This window comes from Nycticebus coucang, chromosome 7, assembly GCF_027406575.1.
Source record: "Nycticebus coucang isolate mNycCou1 chromosome 7, mNycCou1.pri, whole genome shotgun sequence".
Taxonomy (NCBI): Eukaryota; Metazoa; Chordata; class Mammalia; order Primates; family Lorisidae; genus Nycticebus; species Nycticebus coucang.
Window position 1 is genome coordinate 987,083 of NC_069786.1, and position 26,569 is coordinate 1,013,651.

Consider the following 26,569-nt stretch of genomic DNA (forward strand, 5'->3'; position numbering starts at 1 on the left):
TAACAACTTTGTAACTAGTCATCTCTTATCCTTAGACCTTCAAGTTTAGGGACCTTGCCAGAGCCTGTTACTGAGAAGATAAGAAAAAAATCTTTAGTATCGTAGTAATGTAATATTCAGGCCAAACATTGTCAATCATCATTTTTCTCTCCTTACTAGGTTCATTCACAAGCTTGTTTTGGATAGATATACTAGCCCCAACATAGGAAGATTCTGTTGGAGAGGATGCTGGAGTCTCAGTGGTAGGCTGACAGCAAAGGAGAGGGAGATGGAGTGCTACAGATGGAGCCAGGGGAATCAATGCAGTCATGACGACTCCTAGTGAGTAGGATAAGCCTATATTCAAAGGCCACAGGGCTTCTGCTTACTTTGGGCCTGTGTCTATCCATATCCAAGGGAGTCTGAATGGCAGGTTTGGTCAAACAGCATGAGTCATAAGGTGCTGGGCACTGATGGGATGTGACACAAGGGAAAGCTCACTGTTCTGGCTGCATGAGTTCTGTGAGGCTTGGAGGAGTTTTGTGATGGTGAATTTTATATATCAACTTGACTGGGATATAGCATACCCAGATAGCTGGTGAGATATGATTTCTGGGCATGTCTGTGGGGATGTTTCTGGAGGAGGTTAGCATTTAAATCCATAGACTGAGTGAAGATCTATCCTTCCCCCACATGGCTAGCTGTCATCCAAGCTCTTGAAGGCTGGGCTAGGACAGAAAGGTAGAGGAAGGGCAGATTTGCTTTCACTGCCTGCAGGGGGACATCTGTCTTCTCCCGCCTTGGACATCTGAGCTTCTGGTTCTCAAGCCTTTGGATTCAGACTGGAACTGACATGAGGGGCTCTTCTCATTCTCAGGCTTTTGGACTTGGACCAAAACAATACCTGTTTCTCTAGTTTGCAAATTGCAGATTGTGGAACTTCTCAGTCTCTGTTATCATACTAATCAGTCTCTAATAATAAATCTTTTTTTCATAAACTATATGTATATGCTATGGATTTTTTTTTTTTTTTTTTGAGACAGAGTTTCAAGCTGTCACCCTGGGTAGAGTGTTGTGGCATTGCACCAACCTCCAACTTGGGCTCAAGTGATCCTCTTACCTCAGTTTTTCTTTCTTTCTTTTTTTTTTTTTTTTTTTTTGTAGTTTTTCTATTTTAGTAGTGACAGGGTCTCACTCTTTCTCAGGCTGGTCTCAAACTTGTGAGTTCAAACAGTCCACCCACCTCACCTCCTAGAGGACTAGTATTACAGGTGTGAGCCACAATGCCCAGCCTTATGAATTCTGTTTCTCAAAAGAATCCTGACTAACATAAGTACCTTAGCCACATTTAATTTTTTAAAATCTATGATCCATGATATGAGGAGGCTCTACATACATTCTGGGTGTACTAAATATATCAAACCACTGTTAATGTATGGAATGGACACTGGTGATCTAAGTTTATAACAAGGCTTCTACCCCAACTCACTGTAAATAAGAAATTCATAAAGAGAGAAACTACTACATCAGAACGGGGCAAATATGATGGAAAAGAGGAGATGGATGCAGTCCTAGGGCATGACAATACTCAAGGAGTTCTCTGGCTGGCCTGCCCCTGCAGATACAAGCAAGGTTAATTCCAGAGACTCACCCACAGGATGAGAATGGGTCTCTCTACATATGCCAGCTCCTGTGCCAGAGGCCTAAAAGCAGGAGAGGCTGAGTGTGCACTGAAGTCACCATTTCCCATGACTCAATGACAGCCCCAGAAGAAAGCCAGGTGTTGACTTGGACTTCAGAAGAACTCATTCTGCATTTGCAGGTGAGCAAACTCCTCTAGAGCAAACCTTCCCTGGCTTTCATCCTGAAACAAAGCAAATCTAAATGTGGTAGACTGATCATGCCACGCTTGGGAAGCAGCTAAAACCCTATTAGACAAAATTGATTTGCTATGTCTTGCACAAAGGGAAAATATGTTTTTCCTAAGAGCTATTTGTATTCTGTTCAGTTTTCCTTTTGAATTCACTGTGTTCTCTTAGACTTAGAAGTTAACAGTCAGTTTCTAACTCTCTTGTCGATTCTAAAAAGGCACGCTGGGTAACTTCTAGTAGACTACACAATCAAAATGAACTAGACAAAATCATTAGAAAATGATAGTTTTAAGTAATACCTAGTTAAATCTTTTTCTTTCTTTCTTTTTCTTTTTATAAGTTAAATGACTCTTTTCTGGGAAAGATATATGTGATTTTTTAGATTAAGTGGCTCTTTCCTGGGAAAGACATGTGATTTTAGAACTATATTCATATACAGGGTGGCCATAAAGTTTGTGTGCAATTTAAAATGACAACTATTTTGTGAACTTTATGGCCACCTGTATATTAGGGGAGGGCATAAAATGTCATGGACTCCAGCAAACCCATGCTTGTGTGTCTGTTGATTTGAAAATATGGAGCCAGGGATTGGAGGATGGCAACTGAGCAGAGAAAAAGCTGAGGTGTGAGGTGCTGGTGACAAATAGTAGGTCAGTGACAGGAAGGGCAGGTGTGTGACTTGCTCACCCTGGCACAATGATTAGCCTATAACATGTGTTTGACATAACTGTATTAAGAGAGTGAGCAAATTCAAATTGTAGGGTCAAAAATCTCGGAGTGTTTTTTGGGTGCTGGCTGCTCCCTCACACAGGCCTGGAATTGACCAGATCTTTCAGAGTTTGGCCCTGGGGTGGTTTGTTCTGCCAGGGTCTCTATCAGATGTTTAAGGATCTTCTTTAGTGGGAAATTCAGCTACAGAGCTTGAGGATTTTCTGATATTTTGAAGCCAAAGTGGTTCTTATTTATTATTCTATCACAAATTATTCCAGATCCTAGTGGTTTAAAAGGGCCCTTTTATTATATCTAAGAATTTTTGGAACCAGAGATCTGGGCCTGAGTGAGCTCAGTGATTCTTGTGCTATAAGTGGCAGTGGCTGAGGTTCCTTCTGCTTCTGGTGGAAATGCTGGTTGGGAGGCCTAAAGTGGTTTTCTTCATGTGTCTGCTGTCTTGGCTGGGCTAGAATGTAGTCCCTGTAGCATCATGGTCCAGAGTCACAAGGAAGAGGAAGCTGTCAGTTTTTTAAGCTTGGCACAGACACCAGCAAAGTTTTAATTCTACTCTATCATGCTGGCCAGTCGTGGGGCTCAGCTGCATTTCAGGGCAGAGAACATCAATCCCACCTTTGAGAGGAGGAGTGTCATCTTTATTTGATCACAAAAAATGTCAAATTAAAAATGTGCCACAACAGCTAAAAGTGAAAATAACAGAAGTGTCCATTGGTAGATGAATCCATAAACAAAATGTGGTCTCTACATACAACAGAACATTATTCTTCCTTAAAAAAGCATGGAATTGTGACATATGCTAAAAACGTGGATTAAACCTCCAGAACATTATGCGAAGTGGAAGAAGCTAGTCATGAAAACACAAATAGGGTATAATTCCATTTACATCACGTTTCTAGAGCAGTCAGATTCTGAAAGAGAAAGTAAAATGGTAGTTGCTAGGGGCTGGGAGGAAGGGCATGAGGAATTAGTGTTTAATGGGAATAGAATTTTGCAGGATGAAAAATTTTTGGAAATGGATGGTGGAAGATGGTTGCACAACAATGTTAGTGTACCTAGTTACATGGATGAGACAGTAAACTTTATGTTATGTGTATTTTATCACAAAATATAATAAAATACATTATATTAAAAATGTGGCAAATCTCTGAATTTGAATTTTTTTGGCATATCTATTGATATCTGATTTTCCTGGAGGTCTGAGACATCATAAAGTTTTCTTTAAAGGTCATGAGTTTTTCCTTATCCATCTCTGGGGTTTTGATATTTAACTTGATTTCCTTTTACATATAGAATGAATTAGACTTGCTGAAATAGTAGATAGGTGTTTTCACTCTTGGCATAAGTCAGAATAAAATGATTAGGTGATTTGTGAGTGTCATTTAAAAATTAAGTCCACTGAAGACTTCCTTATTCCTAGAAAAATTTATTTCTAAATAATTAATGTTGTTTTGTTGCCTTAGTAAAATAAATAAAACAGAGTAAAATAGAGCTACTGAGAAGTACATTAAGTCACCTGTCAGCATCAGTCAGGAGAACCAACATGATGCCTCGCCAACCTTGCCTATTATTTGTATGCAAATTAATTCAATTTTGCTTCACACTGTAACTGCTCCATGACAGAATGACAGGCCCTGTGGGTTTAAGGAAGCAATCGTACTAAACTATCTTCAATTTAGAAAGACTTTCTGTTGTCTTTTTTTCCTTAGTAACCGATCATTTACTCTCCTGTACTCTTAAATAATGCTTCTGTTAATAACTTTGCAAAAAAAAAAAAATCAGTATAACATATACTTAGAAAAATGCACAAATCTTCAACATAGAGTTTATTGCATTTTCATAAAGTATTTTCACCCATGAAAATACTTATTTCATGACTAGGTCAGAAATAAGAACATTTCCAGAGCATCTGTAGTCTACCCCACCACCCCGTCAAGGCTAGACTTGCTGCTGAATTTTAATACCATAGATACATCTTTCCCTGATTTTCAACTGTTTTTTTTTTTTTTTTAAATAAACAGAAGCATGCAGTAGTTATTCTTTTTATGTTGGCCTCCTTCACTCAGGTGTGTGTTTGTGAGCTGCATTCATGTGCTGCTTGTGGTTATAGATGATTTTATTCTCATTGACACGTACCACAATTTTTTTCTCCATTCTATCAGACATTGAGTTATTTCCAGATTTTTGGTCATTAAAACTGTTACTATCATCATTATTATACAGATCTTTTGACACTGATGTACCTGTGTATTTGCTGGATTTGTATAGAGAAGTTGAATTATTATTAGTGGCTTCACTAATAACAACATTAGGCTGGGTGCAATGGCTCATGCTTGCAATCCTAGTACTTATGTTCTTACGACTGTATGAGTTCCCTTTCCTCTCCAAGGTTGGAATTACTAGCATTTTTTTTTAAGTATTTTATTTTATTTTTTCATACTGTGTATGAACAATGTTCCACAGAATATGTTTGGAAAAATCAGTTTTATTTTATGTTGTAAAAAGCTTTTACAACAAACAGTCTGTTTTGTTGGTTAAAGTACTGAATTAATGAGATCAATGTATAAAATTGATCTTTATATGACAAATTAGTCTCACCTTGTAACACTGCCCTATCTTGGACTAGACACTATTGGTTCTTCCATAAACCCATTCACCCAAAAATATTTATGGGTCACCTAATAGGTTCCAAGCTTTCTGCTTGGTCTTAGGGATAGGAAGATAATTTAATCCTGTTCCAAGATCTTGATTAGTTTGAGGTTAGTGTGAGAAAAAAATTAATTAATTATAAAGTAATGTTTCTAACATTCTCTATGACTACAATTTATGAATCCCTCCAAACATCTAGGGAACACTATCATGATTCTTTGGATTCATGAATATTGGCTGTGCAAACACACTGTCAGGCTCTTGGGAAAGCTAGGGAGAGATCTGAGCCAACTATCCAACATTCACATCTTTCAAAACAAATTTTTGTTGATACATAATACGTGTATCAATAAAATTTTGCAGAACAGGGGATAACTTGACACATTCACATAACCACATCAGGGTAATTGAGATACTCATCACATGAAATCCCTGTCTTTTCTTTCTTTTTTTTTTTTATTGTTGGGGATTCATTGAGGGTACAATAAGCCAGGTTACACTATTGCAATTGTTAGGTAAAGTCCCTCTTGCAATCATGTCTTGCCCCCACAAAGTGTGACATGCACCAAGGCACCACCCCTCTCCCTCCGTCCCTCTTTCTGCTTCCCCCCCCATAACCTTAATTGTCATTAATTGTCCTCATATCAAAATTGAGTACATAGGATTCATGCTTCTCCATTCTCGTGATGCTTTACTAAGAATAATGTCTTCCACTTCCATCCAGGTTAATACGAACGATGTAAAGTCTCCATTTTTTTTAATGGCTGAATAGTATTCCATGGTATACATATACCACAATTTGTTAATCCATTCCTGGGTTGGTGGTCATTTAGGCTGTTTCCACATTTTGGCGATTGTAAATTGAGCTGCAGTAAACAGTCTAGTACAAGTGTCCTTATGATAAAAAGATTTTTTTCCTTCTGGGTAGATGCCCAGTAATGGGATTGCAGGATCAAATGGGAGGTCTAGGTTGAGTGCTTTGAGGTTTCTCTATACTTCCTTCCAGAAAGGTTGTACTAGTTTGCAGTCCCACCAGCAGTGTAGAAGTGTTCTCTTCTCTCCACATCCATGCCAGCATCTGCAGTTGAGATTTTGTGATGTGGGCCATTCTCACTGGGGTTAGATGATATCTCAGGGTTGTTTTGATTTGCATTTCTCTAATATATAGAGATGATGAACATTTTTTCATGTGTTTGTTAGCCATTCATCTGTCATCTTTAGAGAAAGTTCTATTCATGTCTCTTGCCCATTGATATATGGGATTGTTGGCTTTTTTCATGTGGATTAATTTGAGTTCTCTATAGGTCCTAGTTATCAAGCTTTTGTCTGATTGAAAATATGCAAATATCCTTTCCCATTGTGTAGGTTGTCTCTTTGCTTTGGTTATTGTCTCCTTAGCTGTACAGACGCTTTTCAGTTTAATGAAGTCCCATTTGTTTATTTTTGTTGTTGTTGCAATTGCCATGGCAGTCTTCTTCATGAAGTCTTTCCCCAGGCCAATATCTTCCAGTGTTTTTCCTATGCTTTCTTTGAGGATTTTTATTGTTTCATGCCTTAAATTTAAGTCCTTTATCCATCTTGAATCAATTTTTGTGAGTGGGGAAAGGTGTGGGTCCAGTTTCAGTCTTTTACATGTAGACATCCAGTTCTCCCAACACCAATTATTGAATAGGGAGTCTTTCCCTCAAGGTATGTTCTTGTTTGGTTTATCAAAGATTAGGTGGTTGTAAGATGTTAGTTTCATTTCTTGGTTTTCAATTCGATTCCAAGTGTCTATGTCTCTGTTTTTGTGCCAGTACCATGCTGTCTTGAGCACTATGGCTTTGTAGTACAGACTAAAATCTGGTATGCTGATGCCCCCAGCTTTATTTTTATTACTAAGAAGTGCCTTAGCTATAAGGGTTTTTTTCCGGTTCCATACAAAACGCAGAATCATTTTTTCCAAATCTTGAAAGTACAATGTTGGTATTTTGATAGGAATGGCATTGAATAGGTAGATTGCTTTGGGAAGTATAGACATTTTAACAATGTTGATTCTTCCCATCCATGAGCATGGTATGTTCTTCCATTTGATAATATCCTCTGCTATTTCCTTTCTGAGGATTTCATAGTTTTCTTTATAGAGGTCCTTCACCTCCTTTGTTAGGTATATTCCTCGGTATTTCATTTTCTTTGAAACTATGGTGAAGGGAGTTGTGTCCTTAATTAGCTTCTCATCTTGACTGTTATTGGTGTATACAAAGGCTACTGACTGTGGACATTGATTTTATATCCTGAAACATTACTATATTTTTTGATGACTTCTAGGAGTCTTGTGGGTGAGTCTTTGGGGTTCTCTAAGTATAAGATCATGTCGTCAGCAAAGAGGGGGAGTTTGACCTCCTCTTCTCCCATTTGGATTCCCTTTATTTCCTTGTCTTACCTAATTGTATTGTCTAGAACTTCCAGCACTATGTTGAATAGTAAAGGTGACAGAGGACAACCTTGTCTGGTGCCAGTTCTAAGAGGAAAAGCTTTCAGTTTTACTCCATTCAGTAAAATATTGGCTGTGGGTTTGTCATAGACAGCTTCAATCAGTTTTAGAAATGTGCCACCTATCCCTATACTCTTCAGTGTTCTAATTAGAAAAGGATGCTGGATTTTATCAAATGCTTTTTGTGCATCTATTGAGAGGATCATGTGATCTTTATTTTTGCCTCTGTTAATATGGTGGATAACATTTATGGACTTGCGTATGTTAAACCAGCCTTGCATCCCTGGGATGAAGCCTACTTGATCATGATGAATGACTTTTTTGATGATAAGCTGTAATCTATTGGCTAGGATTTTGTTGAGAATTTTTGCATCTATATTAATGAGTGAGATTGGTCTGAAATTCTCCTTTTTGTTTGGGTCTTTCCCTGGTTTTGGTATCAGTTTGATGTTTGCTTCATAGAATGTGTTGGGGAAGATTCCTTCTTCCTCAATTTTTTGAAATAATTTCTACAGTACAGGAATAAGCTCTTCCTTGAAGGTTTGATAGAATTCTGGAGTGAAGCTATCTGGACCAGGGCATTTTTTTGTTGGAAGATTTTTTTATTGTTTCTTTGATCTCAGTGCTTGAAATTGGTCTGTTCAGGAGCTCTATTTCTTCCTGGCTGAGTATAGGAAAAGGGTGTGATTCCAAATATTTATCCATTTCCTTCACATTGTCAAATTTCTGGGCATAGAGTTTCTGGTAGTATTCAGAGATGATCTCTTGTATCTCTGTGGGAACAGTTGTTATTTCTTCTTTATCATTTCTGATTGAGGTTACTAGAGATTTTACTTTTCTATTCCTCATTAGTCTGGCCAATGGTTTATCTATTTTATTTATTTTTTCAAAAAACCAACTCCTTGTTTCATTAATTTTCTGAATGATTCTTTTGTTTTCAATTTCATTGATCTCTGATTTGATTTTGGATATTTCTTTTCTTCTACTGAATTTAGGCTTAGATTGTTCTTCTTTTTCCAATTCCATAAGATCTCTTGTGAGATTGTTGATGTGCTCTCTTTCTGTTTTTCGAATGTAGGCATCTAAAGCGATGAATTTTCCTCTCAAAACTGCTTTTGTAGTATCCCACAGGTTAAGGTAGCTTGTGTCTTCATTGTTGTTATGCTCAAGGAAGTTAATGATTTCCTGTTTTATTTCTTCCTGCACCCATCTGTTATTCAACAGAAGATTGTTCAATTTCCATGCCTGTGGGTGGGGTTGAGCATTTTTGTTAGAGTTGAGTTCCACCTTTAGTGCCTTATGGTCTGAGAAGATACAAGGTAAAATTTCAATTCTTTTGATTCTGTTGATATTTGTTTTGTGTCCCAGGATATGATCAATTTTGGAGAATGTTCCATGGGGTGATGAGAAGAATGTATATTCTTTGTCTTTGGGGTGGAGTGTTCTATATGCGTCTATCAAGCACAGTTGTTCTAAGGTCTCATTTAAATCTCTTATATCTTTTTTTAATTTCTGTTTAGAGGATCTGTCCAGCTCTGTAAGAGGAGTGTTAAAGTCCCCTGTTATGATGGTATTATCAGATATCATATTGCTCAGACTGAGTAAGGTCTGTTTTAAGAATCTGGGAGCATTTAAATTGGGTGCATAAATATTTAGAATTGAAATGTCTTCTTGTTGTATTTTTCCCTTGACCAATATGAAGTGACCATCTTTGTCTTTTTTGACTTTAGTTGCTTTAAATCTACGTGTATCTGAAAATAAGATTGCAACTCCTCTTTTCTTCTGAATGCCATTTGCCTGAAAAATTGTCTTCCAACCTTTGACTTGGAGCTTTAATTTGTCTTTTGAAGCCAGGTGTGTTTCTTGCAGACAGCAAATGGATGGCTTGTGTTTTTTAATCCAGTCAGCCAATCTATGTCTCTTCAGTGGGAATTCAAGCCATTAACATTTACTGAGATAATTGATAAGTGTGGTAGTATTCTATTTGTCTTATTTGGTGAGAGTCCATTGCTTAGTTTTATCTTTTGCATCAATGTGGAGGTTAGGTTCTGTCCTTTGATTTCTGAGTTCTTACTTTGCTGCTGATGCATTGTGGTGGTCAGTGTGCAGAACAGGTTGAAGTATTTCCTGTAGAGCTGGTCTTGTTGTGGTGAATTTCCTCAATGTTTGTATATCCGTAAATGATTTGATTTCTCCGTCAATTTTTAAGCTTAGCTTAGCAGGGTACAGTATTCTGGGCTGGAAAGTGTTCTGTTTAAGTAGATTAAAGGTAGATGACCATTGTCTTCTTGCTTGGAAAGTTTCATTAGAGAAGTCTGTGGTCACTCTGATGGATTTGCCCTGTAGGTCAAGTGGCGCTTACTCCTGGCAGCTTGCAGAACCTTTTCTTTTGTCTTGACTTTGGACAAGTTCATCACAATGTGTCTTGGAGAAGCTCAGTTAGAGTGAGGCGACCTGGGGTCTGATATCCCTCTGAAAGCAGTATGTCAGAATCTTTGGTGATATTTGGGAAATTTTCTTTTATAACATTCTCTAGTATGGCTTCCATTCCTCTGGGGCATTCTTCTTCCCCTTCTGGAATTCCTATAACTCGTATGTTGGAATGCTTCATAAAGTCCCATAATACTGACAGTGAACGTTCTGCTTTCTCTCTCTTCTTTTCTGCCACTTTTACTATCTGAGTTATCTCAAGAACTTTGTCTTCTACCTCTGAAATTCTTTCTTCTGCCTGGTCTAACCTGTTGCTGACACTTTCCATTGCATCTTTAAGTTCCCTAATTGACTGTTTCAGTTCCTTCAGGTCTGCTATATCCTTTTTATATTCTTCATATGGTTCATCTCTTATTTGATTCTGTTTTTGGATTTCCTTTTGGTTACTTTCCACTTTATTAGCAGTTTCCTTCATTGTTTCCATCATTTCTTTCATTGTTTTCAACATGTGTATTCTAAATTCCCTTTCTGTCATTTTTAACATTTCTTTAAATGTGGAATTCTCTGCAGTAGCTACCTCATGGTCCCTTGGCGGGGTTGTTCTCGACTGTTTCTTCTTGTTGCCTGGAGTTTTCTGCTGATTCTTCCTCATTAGTGATTTCTTTTATCTGTTTCCTTGCCCTAATTTTCCTTTCACTTCCTCTTGCTCTTTAAGTTCTTGTGCCTGTGGACCAAGGGTTACAGGACCAGAAGTGTGAGAAGGATGAAGAGCAAAAGAGGTATCAAAGAAAGGAGGATCGAGTGATAAGAAAAAAAAGAAAGATAGAGAAAGGAGAGTGGGTGGGGATAAGGAATATTGACAAAAAGAAGAGAGGCACAGAAAGAGGGAGACTGAGCAATATAGGTGTACAGTAGGGTACTTTGACACAACTTTAAAAAAAACCCACCTTCTGGGGGTGCCCAGTTGGGTGGTTTTCTTGAGGTCAGCAGCTCTTTGGTAACCTGATCGGACACAGTACCCGACCTCCACCAAGTAGAGAGGAAAGACAAAAATGCTATAAATCAAACCCAAACAAGCAAACAGAAAACTTTACGGGATAAAATTGTGTGAAAAACCAAATAATAGTGGTAGAAACGCTAGCAAAAATGAAGTTCTAGTTATTGAAAAAGGCAGGAATGGGAAATTATAATTAAACTAGAAAAATTGAGAAAGAAAAAGGGATCTGTATGGAAAAGATTGAAATTAAAAAACAAAAGAACATCAACAACATCAAAATAAACAAGAAAAAACAACCAAAAAAAAAAAAGAAAAAAATACACAACCAAAAACAAAGCAGTTTGTATATGTTTTTGAATATTGTCTGGGCAACACGTCGTCTTCTGGGGTATGAGATGTTAATCACAGTTCTGATACGACTGGAGGCTGCTGATTTCTCAAACCCCAGCAGGTAGACACCCTAAATCTCTCTTCAGCCCACTTAAAAGGCACTTTGAACTTGTAACCTTGCTGAGCAGAAGCTTTCCCAGGAAAGTGCTTGTCGCTGGAATCACTGCTGAAGTGGCTATCCACTTACCCGGTGTGCCAAAACCGGTCTTACTCTGCCCCTGAGGGTTAGGGCTGCAAGGCAGCTCAGACCCCACCCTTAGGCTACTTGGTCACTGGGCTACCAGCTCCCACCCAATTCTAGCTCTGCGACCCTGAGCGTGGAGTTTTCTGGGGCAGATTGCTCACAATGGCTCCCTGTGACCCACAGCCAAACACTATTAGCTCCATCTGGCTCAGCGGCTTGACTGGTGCTCTAGACAGCAGCCAAAGTTCTCCACACTCCCGCTCAGGCTCTCCCCAAGGCAGTTCAACTGAGTGCCAAGTCCAAAGACACTAAAACAGTTCACAGGTAAGGCCTTTCTGGTTTGCAGTCTTGCTGCTACTGAACTTACTGTTGCGGGCGGGTTTAGACGGATTGAACACACGTGACCACTTGCCGTTTTTCCACTGTTTTAGTCCTCCTCTTGGGGTCCAGAAGTCACTTGCTGACTCCCTGTATCCTCACAGGGGTGATGATAGGCCGATCCCACCAGCCAGAGATGCCTGGAGTCCTATCTCCCCAGACTCACGGTGCCCAGATGCAAGGAAGCTGTTACTCGGCCGCCAACTTGCTCTGCCTCTGGTCCTCAAACTTTTTAAACAGGGGGTTAGTTCACTGTCCCTGAGACTATTGGAGGGCCAGACTATAGTTTAAAAGAAAAAAAACTATGAACAAATTCCTATGCACACTGCACATATCTTATTTTGAAGTAAAAAACAAATGGGAACAAATACAATCACACCGCCTCCTGTGGCCAGCAGGCTGTAGTTTGAAGACCCCTCGGATTCACTCATGTTTTACAAATGTCTTCTAGATATGAATACTTTATTGGATATATTTCCACTTATATTCTCTGGTCCAGTGGCTTGCCTTTTTACTCATCTACTAGTGGCATTTGAAGAACATAAATTCTTAATTTTAAGGTACATTAGTATAATATAGGCTTTAAATTTTTTTATTCTTGCACAATACTTTTTGGGTGTGTGTTTTTAAAAAAATACATTTCCCTACCTTGAAGACAAGAAGAGAGTCTCCTAACTTTAAAAAAAAAAAAAAAACTTTTATTGTATTATCTTTTAACTTTAGATCTGCAAAGTTATGGCTTGTGATGTTTAATTTTATGTGTTAATTTGGAGAGTGTTTTGGGGTGAGATTAACATGTACCTCAGGGGAGTTAGGGTAAAGAGGATGACCCTCCATAATGTGGGTGTGCCTTGTCCCATCTGCTAAAGTCCTGCATAGAACCAGAAGGCTGGCCACCCCTAGCAAGAGAGGGTTCTCTAGCAGATGTCTTCAGACTTCATCTGCACCACTGGCTTTCTTGGGTTTTCAGCCTGCAGCCCCCGTGGCAGATGTGCACGTGCCAGCTTCCATAATGTGTGAGCCAATTCCTTATAACAAATCTCTTTCCATCTATATACACATCCTATTTTTTCTGTTACTCTGGAGAATCCTGACTCATACAGGGTGTAATACAGAGGTGAAGATACATTTTTCAGTGCCCTGCAACACCTGAATTTAACCCCAGGGCTCCAAGGGAACCCAGTTTAATACCATTGGTCTCGCTAAAGTATTCTATAGATGTATCACTCATTGCCTGTTTCTGGCTGTCTGTTTTTCTTTTCAAGCAATTTGAGATATGTATATAGATGAAAAGAGATTTGTTGTGAGGAATTGGCTCACACATTATGGAAACTGTCAAGTCCACATCTGCTCTGGGAGCTGAAGGGTAAAAACCCTGGAGAGTCAATGGTGTAAAGTCTGAAGGCATCTGCTGGAGAATTCCCTCTTGCTAGAGGAGGAAAGGGCTTGTACATGGAAAAAGCTGGGCCATCACCTGGCACAAAACAATGGGGTGGCTGAAGTTGAGATCTGAGCACAATCAGGAATATCAAGGGAGGGTATGTTGAATAATAACAACATTAGGCTGGGTGCAATGGCTCATGCTTATAATCCTAGTACTCTGGGAGGCTGAGATTGAATAATTTTTTGAGCTTAGGAGTTCAAGACTAGTCTGAGCAAGAGCAAGTCTCCATCTCTACTAAAATTGGAAAACTTAGTCAGTCTTTGTGACAGATCCCTGTAGTCTCAGCTACCTAAGAGGTTGAGGCGGGAGGATCTATTTTTTCTTTTTTTTTTTAATTGTTAAATCATAGCTGTGTACATTAGTGCAATCAAGGGGTACAATGTGCTGGTTTCATATATAATCTGAAATATTCTCATTAAACTGTTCAACGTAGCCTTCATGGCATTTTCTTAGTTACTGTATGTAGACATTTGTATTCTGCCTTTAGTAAGTTTCACCTGTACCAATTCTAAGATGCACGTGTAGGTGTGGCCTCACCCATTACCCTCCCTCCACCATAACCTCCCCCCTCCCTTCCCCTTCCTTGGCCCTTTCCTCATAGTCTTGTGCTGTAGTTGGGTTATAGCCTTCATGTGAAAGCTATAATTTAGCTTCATTGGATACTTTTTCTTCCATTGCTTCTTAGTACATTGGATACTTTTTCTTCCATTCCTGAGATACTTTGCTAAGAAGAATATGTTCCAGCTCCATTCATGTAAACACGAAAGAGGTAAAGTCTCCATCTTTGTTTAAGGCTACATAATATTCCATGGTATACATGTACCACAATTTGCTAGTCCATTCGTGGGTCAAAGGGCACTTGGGCTTCTTCCATGACTTAGCAATTATGAATTGGGTTGCAATAAACATTATGGTACAGATGTCTTTGTTATATTGTGATGTTTGGTCTTCTGGGTATAAACCTAGTAAAGGAATTATAGGATCGAATGGCAGGTCTATTTTTAGGTCTCTAAGTATTCTCCAAACATCCTTCCAGAAGGAACGTATTAGTGTGCGTTCCCACCAGCAGTGTAGAAGTGTGCCCTTTTCTCCACATCCACGCCAACATCTCTTGTTTTGGGATTTTGTTATGTGGCCTCTCTTACTGGGGTTAGGTGATATCTCAAAGTACTTTTGATTTGCATTTCTCTAATGATTAAGAATGATGAGCTTTTTTTCATGTGTTTGTAGATCATGCATCTGTCTTCTTTAGAGAAGTTTCTCTTCAAGTCCCTTGCCCACCGTGAGATGGGATCACATGTTCTTTTCCTGCTAATACACTTGACTTCTCTGTGGATTCTGGTATTAGACCTTCATCGGAGGTATAACCTGCAAATATTTTCCCCAATTCTGAGGGCTGTCTGCTTGCTTTACTTACTATGTTCTTGGCTGTGCAGAAGCTTATTAGTTTGATCAGGTCCCAGTAGTGTATTTTTGATACTGCTTCAATTGCCTGGGGAGTCCTCATAAAATATTCACCCAGGCTGATTCCTTCAAGAATTTTCCCTGCACTTTCTTCAAGTATTGTTATAGTTTCATATCTTAAGTTTAAATCTTTTATCCAGTGAGAGTCTATCTTAGTTAATGGTGAAAGGTGTGGGTCTAGTTTCAGTCTTCTACAGGTTGCCAGCCAGTTCAGCCAGTACCATTTGTTAAATAGGAAATCTTTTCCCCACTGAATATTTTTAATAGGCTTGTCAAAGATCAAATAACGGTAAGTAGCTGGATTCATCTCTTGCTTTTCTATTCTGTTCCAGACATCTACTTCTCTGTTTTTGTGCCAATACCATGCTGTTTTGATCACTATCGATTTATAGTACAGTCTTAGGTCTGGTAGTGTGATTTCTCCTCCTGTGTTTTTATTGCTGAGTAATGTTTTGGCTATTCGAGTTTTTTTCTGATTCCATATAAAACGAAGTATTATATTTTCAAGATCTTTAAAATATGACAATGGAGCTTTAATAGGAATTGCATTAAAATTATATATTGCTTTGCGTAGTATAGACATTTTAACAATGTTGATTCTTCCCAGCCATGAGCATGGTATGTTTTTCCATTTGTTAACATCTTCAGCTATTTCTTTTCTTAAAGTTTCATAGTTCTCTTTGTAGAGATCTTTCACGTTCTTCATTAGGTATACTCCCAAATATTTCATCTTCTTTGGCACTACTGTGAAAGGAATAGAGTCCTTGACTGTTTGTTCGGCTTGGTTATTGTTGGTATATATAAAGGCTACAGATTTATGGGTGTTGATTTTGTAGCCTGAGACATTGCTGTATTCCTTGATCACTTCTAAAAGTTTTGTAGTAGAATCCCTAGTGTTTTCCAGATAAAGGATCATATCATCTGTGAAGACTAAGTTTGACCCTGTGTGGATACCCTTGATCACCTTCCCCAATTGCAATGGCTAAAACTTCCATTACAATGTTAAAGAGCATTGGAGACAATGGGCAACCTTGCTTGGTTCCTGATCTGAGTGGAAATGATTTCAATTTAACTCCATTCAATATGATATTGGCTGTGGGTTTACTGTAGATGGCCTCTATTAGTTTCAGAAATGTCTCTTCTATACCAGTTTTCTTAAGTGGTCTGATCATGAAGGAATGCTGGATATTATCAAAAGTTTTTTCTGCATTCATTGAGAGAATCATATGGTATTTATTTTTTAGTTGGTTTATGTACTGAATTATCTTTATAGATTTACGTATATTGAACCAGCCTTGAGACCCTGGGAAAAATCCCACTTGATCATGGTGTATAATTTTTTTGATGTGTTGCTGGATTCTGTTTGTTAGGATCTTATTGAGTATTTTAGCATCAATATTCATTAGGAATATTGGTCTATAATTTTCTTTTCTTGTTGGGTCTTTCCCTGGTTTGGGGATCAAGGTGATGTTTGCTTTATGGAATGTGTTGGGTAATATTCCTTCTTTTTCTATATTTTGGAAGAGGTTAAGTAATATAGGTACAATTTCTTCTTTAAAGGTTTGGTAGAATTCTGACATAAAGCCATCTGGTCCTGGGCTTTTCTTTTTAGGGAGATTTTGTATAGTTGATGCTATTTCAGAACCTGATATAGGCCTGTTCAACATTTCCACTTCATTCTGGCTAAGTCTTGGTAGGTGGTATACTTCCAGGTATTGGTTGATTTCTTCCAGATTTTCATATTTTTGAGAGTAGAGTTTCTTGTAGTATTTGTTAAGGATTTTTAAATTTCTGAGGGGTCTGTTGTTATTTCATCATTACCATTTCTGATTAATGAAATTAGAGATTTTACTCTTTTTTTCCTGGTTAGGTTAGCCAAAGGTTTATCTATTTTATTGATCTTTTCAAAAACCAACTTTTTGATTTATTGATCTGTTGTATAATTCTTTTGTTTTCAATTTCATTTAATTCTGCTCTGATTTTGGTTATTTCTTTTCTTCTGCTGGGTTTGGGGTTGGAATGTTCTTCATTCTCTAGTTGCTTGAGATGTCCCATTAAGTTATTAACTTCCTCTCTTTTCGTTTTCTTGAGGAAGGCTTGCAGTGCTATAAATTTCCCTCTTAGGACTGCCTTTGCAGTATCCCAGAGGTTCTGATAATTAATGTCTTCATTGTTGTTTTGTTCCAAAAATTTGGTGATTTCCTTCTTAATATCATCTATAACTCATCTATCCTTCAGCATAAGGTTATTTAGCTTCCATGTTTTTGTATGGGTATGCATATTCCTGTTGTTATTGAGTTCAACTTTTATTCCATGATGGTCTGAGAAGAAGCAAGGAATAATTTCTATTTCTTTAAATTTGCTGAGGTTAGATTTGTGGCCTAGGAAGTGGTCGATTTTGGAGTATGTTCCATGGGCTGATGAGAAGAATGTGTATTCAGTTTTGTTGGGATGAAATGTTGTGTATATGTCTGTTAAGTCCAGATGTTAATGGTTAAGTTTAAATCTAATATTTCTTTGCTTAGCTTCTTTTTGGAGGATCTATCCAGCAGTGCTAAAGGGGTGTTAAAATCTCCAACTACTATGGAACTGGAGGAAATCAAGTTGCTCATGTCTGTAGGAGTTTCTCTTATAAATTGAGGTGCGTACTAGTTGGGTGCATAAATATTAATAATTGAAATCTTGCCCTCCAATTCCCGCTGCAGCCATTGCCGCAGCCACTATGCCGAAACGAAAGAAGGAGAATCAGCACCACTTACCGCTGCAGCAGCAGCCCCCATTACGGGAGAGGGAAGAGACTGGAGATGAGGAGGATGAGAGTCCCGTCGGACCACCCAGGCTTCTGGGCCCTCCCCCCATGGCCAATGGAAAGCCTGGTGATCCCAAGTCAGGAAATCATAGAGTAGGAGAAGATATTTGGAACAAATATAACCAATAAAGAGCTCATATCTAGAATGTATAAAGAACTCATCCAGACAAGCTATTAGGAAAATTGACAAAAGACCAAAACAGACACCTTATAAAAATGGAGATCTAAATGAACAAGAAATGTGAACAAGTACTCAACGTCATTAGTCATCAAACAAATGCAAGATAAAAACACAACACTTCAAAATTGGAACTCTTGCATGCTGCTGGTGGGATTGTAAAATGATGTAATCACTATGGAAAAAGAGTATGTTGGTTTCTCAAAAAGTTAAAAATAGAACTATGATATGACAGTCCCATTTATACCCTCCAAACTGGAAGTAGGATCTTGAAGAGGTGTTTGCACATCCATGTTCATAGCAGTACTATTCACAAAGCCAAGAGGTGGAAGCAACCCAAATGGCCATTGACAGAAGAATGGATAAACAAAATGTCATGCATTCATACAGTGGAATACTATTCAGCTTTATAAAAGAAGAAAATGCTTTCACATACTACGACACGGATGAACTTTGAGGACGTGTATGCTAAGTGCGATAGAAGACAAGCACAGTGGGCCAGGTGTAGTGGCTCATCCTATAATCCCAGAACTTTGGGAAGCTGAAGCAGAAAGAGTACTTGAGGCCAGGAATTTGAGACCAGCTTCAGCAACAGTGTGAGACATGCTTGTGCGCCCAACGCCCATCTACAAAAAGTAAAAAGATTAGCCAGGCACAGTGACACACTTGTAGTCCCAGCTATTCAGAAGGCTGACAGAGGAAGATCACTTGAGTCCAGAAGTTTGAGGCTTCAGTGAGCTGTGATCACACCATTACACTCTGACCTGGCTGACAGAACAAGCCTCTGTCCCTAAAAAATAAGTCTTTTTAAAAGGCAGATACTGTACAGTTTCACTTATCTGAGGTGTCCAAAGTCAAATTCATAGAAACAGTAACATAGTGATTACAGGGGGCTAGGGGAAGAGGGATTGACGAAAGAGAATTGTTTAATAGGTACAGAATTTCAGTTAGGTTTAATAAAGTTCTGGAGATCTTTTTCACAACAAGATGAATATACTTAACACTACTGAACTGTACACTTAAAAACAGTTAAGATGGTAAATTTTATGTTATGTGTTTTTTACCACAATAAAGGATAAACTAAAAAAAAAAAAATTGAAATCTCATCATATTGAGTATTACCTTTAACAAATATGAAGTGTACATCCTTATACTTCCTTATTTCTGTTGGTTTAAAGCCTTTTGCGTCTGCGAATAGGATTGCAATGCCTGCTTTTTTCTGCTTACCATTTGCCTGGAATATAGATGACCATCCCTTCACCTTGAGTCTATATTTGTCTTTTAATGTAAGATGTAATTCTTATATGCAGCAGATATGTGGCTTGAGTTTTTGTATCCAGTCAGCCAAGCTGTGCCTCTTTAGAGGACAATTTAAACCATTCACGTTAATTGAGAATATTGATAAGTCTTTTGAGAATCTGGTGGACACTTAATCTTTTTGTGACTGGATGTTGGAATTTGATCAAAATTTTCTGGGTGGGTTTACTTTTGTGGTGGAGGATTACGCTGGTCTTTATGGAGGATAGGTCTGAGAATATCCTGAAGAGCTGGTTTAGTTATGGCAAATTTCTTCAACATGTGAATGTCATTGAAGTATTTAATTTCTGCGTCATAAATGAAACTCAGCTTAGCTGGGTACAGGATCCTGGGTTGAAAGTTATTTTGTTTTAGGAGATTAAAAGTCAATGACCATCCTCTTCTAGCTTGAAAGGTTTCAGCAGAGAGATCTGCAGTTATTCTAATATTCTTGCCCTTAAGACATGATTGCAAGAGGGACTTTACCTAACAATTGCAATCAGTGTAACTGGCTTATTGTACCCTCAATGAATCCCCAACAATAAAAAATAAATAAATAAATAAATAAATGCAGCTTTGGCTGTGTTAAAGGTCAAGATAATAATAATAAAAAAAATATTCTTGCCCTTGTAGATGATGGTTTTCTTTCATCTGGCCGCTTTCAGAGTTTTCTCCTTCATATTAACTTTAGTGAAATTGATTATGATGTGTCTGGGGGATGTCTTATTTGGGTTGAGTCATTCTGGAGTTCTGAAACTGTCTGCTATCTGAATTTCAGAATCTCTTGGCATGTCTGGAAAGTTCTCCTTCATAATCTCATGGAGAAGAGACTCTGTGCCTTTTGAAGCCACTTCATCACTTTTGGGGATCCCTATAAGATGAATATTACTTTTCTTCAAATTATCCCAGAGGTCTCTGAGCGAGTGATCTGTTTTTGCCCTCCATTTCTCTTCCTCTTTGAGAGTTTGGGAGCATTCGAAAGCTTTGTCTTCGATGTCAGAAATCCTTTCTTCTGCTTGCTCCGTTCTGTTACTGAGGGATTCTACTGTGTTTCTCAGATCTTTGAGGGATGCAAGTTCTTGTCTCAATGTGTCAAAATCTTTGGTCATTTGGTCTTTGAATTAATTGAATTCTTGAGATATCTTTTGGGTTACTGCTTGGAATTCTAATTCGATCTTATTTGCTGTCCAGATTCTGAATTCGATTTCTGACCTCTCAGCTATTTGTTTGTGCATGGGATCTTGTGCTGTGTCTGCCCCATTGTTCCTTGGAGGAGTTGATCTACTCTGATTATTCATATTGCCAGAGTTTTTCTGTTGATTTTGCCTCATGATTGTTTTTCACCATTGCCTCTGGCTGTCCTCAGAGTTGGGGAGGTGTCTCTCCAAGATTAGACCCCAGCGGGATCACTCTATTGTTGCTGGATCTTTGTAAGGAGTGACCCTGTGTAGTTCCTCTGGGGCTGTGCCAGCTAGGGAGTTCTGGTTGTGGCAGCAGCTCCAGAGTGTGACACAACCAGATCCAGCAACAGGGCGGGGTGGTGTGCATGTTCTGGGAGTGTGTGGTACCCAGTGAATTTGGCACAGAGAGCCCAAGGCTTCAGCAGTCTCTGGCCAGGAGAAGGGCTCTGTGGAGAGGCAGGGAGGGCTCTGGAGGGCACGTGGCTACTAGAGTCCCTGGCCAGACGAGTGGGCCGGTGTGGAGGCAGGGAGCATACAGGAGGGAGGACACTAGGTTGTGCGGCTCCCTCAGTTCCTTGTCAGGGCATGCGGAGGCCCAGCGGGTGCGGGTTGCACGTTCAGGGGCGTGGCGCAGCTCTTATGTAGGTCTGGGTGGCACCAAGCCCAGGAGTTTTAGGTTGCTATGAGCTGTGATGCCATGGCACTCTACCCAGGGCAACAGCCTGAGGCTCACTCTGCCAAAACCAGTCTCACTCTGCCCCTGAGGGTTAAGGCTGTAAGGCAGTTCAGTCCCTGCCTTTAGGCTGCTCAGTCACTAGGTTACTAGCTCCCGCTTTATCCTTGCTCTGTGACCCTGAGGGCAGAGCTTGCCGGGGCAGTTCTCTCACAATAGCTCCCTGCGGCCCACAGCTGAACACTATTAGCTCCGTTCATCTCAGTGGCTCAGTCTGTGGCCCTAGACAATGCCCTGCTCAAGCTCTCCCCAAGGCAGTTCTACTGAGTGCCAAGTCCAAAAACACCGAAACAGTTCACAGGTAAGGCCTTTCCAGTTTGCAGTCTCACTGCTGCTTGTGCTTACTGCTGCTGGTGGGATTAGGTGGATTGAACACACGCAACCACTTGCCAGTTTTCCACTGTTTTTGTCCTCCTTTTGGGATCCAGAAGTCCCTTGCTGACTCCCTGTATCCTCAAAGGGATGGTTTATAGGCAGATCCCACCAGCCAGAGATACCTGGAGTCTTTTCTCCCCAGACTCACTGTGCCCAGTTGCAGGGAAGCTGTTATTCGGCTGCCATCTTGCTCCAACTCGGGAGGATCTCTTGAACCCAGGAATTTGAGGTTGCTCTGAGCTAGGCTGAGGCCATAGCACCCCAGCTCAGGCAACAGAGTGAGACTGCGTCTCAAAAAAAAAAAAAAAAAAAAGAAAGAAAGAAAAGAAAATTAGAGATGAAAGGTGTGCAGCCAGTAAACCTCTTATAGAAAAAGAATTTGGAAAAGGTGCCCTTGGTCAAAATCACTCTAAGACATCACCTAACCCCAGCAAGATTAGCCTACATCACAAAGTCCCAAAACACCAGATGCTGGTGTGGATGTGGAGAGAAGGGAATGCTTCTACACTGCTGGTGGGATTGCAAACTAATACAGCTTTTTTGGAGAGAAATATGGAGACTCTTCAAAGATCTAAATATAGACCTTCCATTTGATCCTGCAATCGTATTACTAGGTATCTATCCAGAAGAACAAAAATCATTTTACCACAAAAACATTTGCATTAGAACATTTATTGCAACTCAATTCATAATTTCCAAGTTGTGGAAGCAACCTAAGTGCCCATCAACCCATGAATGGATCAACAAACTGTGGTATATGTATATCATGGAATATTATACAGCCATTAAAAAGATGGAGACTTTACATCTTTTACATTTACCTGGATGGAGTTGAAATACCTTCTTCTTAGTAAAGTATCACAAGAATTGAAAGATGAATATCCAATGTACTCGATACTAATATGAAATCAATATATAAACAATTACATGTTCATAAGAACAATAAAACATGAATATACTCCCAGTTTGGGAGGAGAGGGAAGTGGGCGGGCGGGGATGTTTGGCAAAAAGAGGGAGGGCATGAGGTGATATCTCCCCTAACGTGCACATTGTGAGGGTGTATAGCACACCTCCTGGGTGAGGGTATCCTCTACAAATGGAACTTTACCTTGGAAGGGAGAACAATGTGACCTAAAAATTGTACCTTCATATTAATTTGAAAAAAGTGAAAAAATACTAAAAAGAAAAGTATGAGAATAATCTTTTTCCTATTCAGGAAGAAAAAAAAAAGGTGCCCTTGGGTACAAGGGGAGGGAGCTTTGTGGGAGCGTCTCGGCCAAGCCCATGAGTGGTACTGGGAGCCAGTGCAGCTCAGTGGTAGGTGAGGAAATGGGGCCACCACACACTCTGAGGTTGTGTCTTGCTGGATAACCCTGACTCTGTTATAACTGGGTTTCCATGCTAGTCTTTGTTCACTATGCTGCAGAGAAAAGAATTCAGGTGGTACAGATGGTTGTTTCTGAGACATAATCTTATTCAAACAGTAGTAAGTTTAAGCAAGAGACATTGGAGGAGGAATTCAGGATGCCTCTGACTCTTGATTTTTAATTATGTGTAAACCTGCCCTGTAGAGCCTGCATGCACCTCAGGGAAAATGTGATATCAGGTAATGAATTTTTATTATCCTTTATCTTACTCCTGAGCTGTCTCATTGCGTCTGTAGTTTATTACATGAATCATACAGGCTCTTTTGTATCTAATGACTGTAAGCCTTGAGGAACAGTATGTGTGTGGTGTGTACTAGCGCAGTCTCAGATCCATAACAGGTATTAGGATGCTGGGCAGAGTGTTTCTCAGGAACATAGATTAGAATATCCACCTCTTGGATTAGAATATATAATTATATATTATAATTCATATATATTCAATTCCTTGAAAGGCAAGGACTTGGCAGGATTGATATTCTTTCAATAAATCCTCCCTTTCCCCGTTTTTGCCTAAGTAACCCAACGTTGATTAAGACGATGAGAAGGATTGTCTAATTACTTTATTTAAGGCTAGGTTTTATGTATGATATACATTCAACCAGGCTTAGGAAATGTATGTTTATCTTTGGTTACATATAAAAGATACTCATTATGGATTTGTTAACCGAATGAGTAAAAAACACACATTACTTTTTAAAATAAAATGTTTTATTTAAACTCTGTATTTCCTCTAAGTATTAAGCCCTGGAAAAATGATCCCTTTGTAACTGTCTAATCATTCACAGAATGTTCACATTCTATGACTATTATAATCAATACATAATTTTTAGCACAATTAGAGTGCGTGACCCTGACACCCTATTCACCTGAATGATAATTTATCCAATTGTTATTATAGCTACTGACGTGCAAGCAAAAATAAATAAAGAAATAAACAAACAGAAAAATCTTCTCTGTTATGAAAGCAAAAGAAGCACTGGAAAACTCTTGAAGCACAGAAATTCTATGCAGAAGTCCCTAAAGCTGTTTTTATAGAGGTCCTTTTTCTCTGATCCCTCATCTTCAGACAGGTCTATCAGATCGTTTTTTATGGCAGGTGCTGTTTGTCCGTGTTGCCTGATGTAGGATGCTACACAAGGGCAGCCAGAATCTGTGCTGAGTGAGCTATCCACTTATGAGATGCTAGATCCAAGTAAGAAATAGATATGAGAATATCATTAGATGGTAATAGAAAGTGCAAACACAACAGGGAGATGAGATACAGCAGCAGGTAATCTTTATTTGGATGTCTCTTATTGGTTCATCTTGTTTCATGTAAGATGAAATATCAGAGCAGAAAATTGACTTGGCTTAGGTTAGGTAATTTTTAAAGAGATGTGGGCAGCTACCAAAGTAAAAGCAGATCAGCTACTGACTTAGGTCAGAAGATGAGATAAGAAAAAGGCATACAGAGTCTGTGCACAGATATTAGGTGAGTAACAATATAAGATTGGCACCTGAAAGGGTTGCCAAGGACACAAAGCAACGGAATCTAGAAAATGCGTGGGGTGGGTTGTATTAATCAGGGTTCTCTACAGCCAATAGGATACACACACACAGTATGTATCAGCGATTTTCTACTGGTGTGCCATGAGAGGATCTTAGGGCTGCTGCAAAAATTTTTAAAGACTAAGTAAGTAATTTTTGAAACAAGTTCAAAGCACAGTAAGTATGTTCTTTTTTCACTCCTTTTTTTTTTTTTTTTTTTTTTTTGAGACAGAGTCTCACATCACAGCTCACAGCGACCTTGAACTCTTGGGCTTAAGCAATTCTCTTGCCTCAGCCTCTAGAGTAGTTGGGACTACAGGTGCCTGCCACAATGCCTGGCTATTTGTTATTGTTGTTGCAGTTGTTTAGCTGGCCTGGGCTGGGTTTGAACCTGGCACCTTCAGTGTATGTGGCTGGTGCCTTAACCACTGTGCTACGGGTGCTGAGCCTTTTCCTCCTTTTTTTGATCAACATCATTTAAGTGTGCTGTGGAAGTTTAACTAACTATAGGTTCAAATGTGCCATGAGATAAAAAGGTTTAAAAACACTGGTATATATGTGTAAACATAAAATATTTATTGTAAGAAATAGGCTCACACAATTATGTTCTATCAGGTCTATAAGTTGAGTCCTGAGGTTGGACAACCAGGAGAGCCTGATGGTGCAGGTAAGTTTTCTGGAGAAATCTTTCTTGCTTGGGAAGAATCATTTTTTTTGTTCTCTTCAGGCTTTCAGCTGACTGGATGAGGCCCACCCACATTATGAAGGGCCATACGCTTTATTGAAAGCTCACCAATTTAAATTTTAATTTCACTGAAAACACTCTCACAGAAACACCCAGAATAATCTTGGACCCACTCTCTGGGTACCATAAGTCAGCCTAGGGGGCATATAAAATTTACCATCAGGTAGATCAATGTAATAATACTCCTTAGAAAGATGGGTTCCTTCTCCTTATGCTGTTTTATCTGGCTTTAAAGGTAGAGCAAAGCGAATCTACATTTTGACAAGAAAGCACATGTATCTGATCTGAGTGCTTCTTATTGCATCAGGAGAAGCTGAAAAAGGAGAGCCACTCTCCTGGGATAGTGTGGAGGTGGGCCCCATTTCAGGCTGGCTGTGCTAAACTCCTAGTATGGCTTCAATTCAGTGGGGCATGTTGATCTTGCTGCCCTCTTTTTTTTTTTTTTTTTTTGGAGATAGAGTTTCACTATGTTACCTTCGGTAGAGTGCTGTAGTATCACAGCTCACAGCAACCTCAAATTCTTGGGCTCAAGTGATTCTCTTGCCTCAGTCTCCCAAGTAGCTGGGACTACAGGAGCCCACCACAACGCCAGGCTATTATTATGTTGTAGTTGTCGTTGTTTAGCAGCCCTGGGCCAGAACCCACGAGCCCCTGGGAGAAAGATTCTCTGACCCTTTATGATTGCATGTTGGATTTCTGCAATGTAAACTATTAGGAAAGAAATCCTGAGGACCTTTCGTGATCAGTATTGAGAATGAAAATACTTAATACAACCTAACCTGATTATGACCTCAACCCAGGTGAACTCCTAAGCTGTCTGCGTATTGCGAGTGCTTGTGTTTCTTGGGTGCAGCATCTTCACTTCCTGTACGCTGTGGCATCTTGGGGAGCGAGACATCTCTAGCACCACGGGAGACAAAGCAAAGGCACCCGGCTTGCTTGCCCTGTGCTTCTCAGGCTGATCCAAACACACACCTGCTGCTTACATCAAAGCTAACTCAGCTTGGGGACGTGGAGGAATATCAGACACTGGCAGTTCCAATCCTCCTTTTATGATTACCACTGCCAAGGCCCCCTGGAGATAGGTTCATTTCAATAGCAGCAGAAGCTCACTTCTAGAAGCAATCCTGTTCACATGCCATCAAAGCACATAGGAAAAGTGTATGACACTGATAGGCATATCCAGATATATTTTTATAATCATTTGATTTTCTACTATAAAAGACTATGTTCTTAGGAGAAAACATAAAAGGAACAGAAGATAAAAAAGGAAAAACAAGTAATTTTAAGCATCTATTGTGTGCCAGGCACTA

At 39.3% G+C, this 26,569-nt stretch overlaps 1 long non-coding RNA gene across 1 annotated transcript in view; it reads left to right on the forward strand.

Moving 5' to 3' along the window:
• Positions 1–24,098: 24,098 nt before the first annotated feature.
• The window catches only part of LOC128590720 (uncharacterized), a 125,448-nt gene continuing 122,977 nt past the window's right edge, over positions 24,099–26,569 (forward strand). The window contains exon 1 of the long non-coding RNA XR_008381320.1: positions 24,099–25,178. This is a non-coding gene — a long non-coding RNA (uncharacterized LOC128590720). The remainder of the gene's footprint in view (positions 25,179–26,569) is intronic.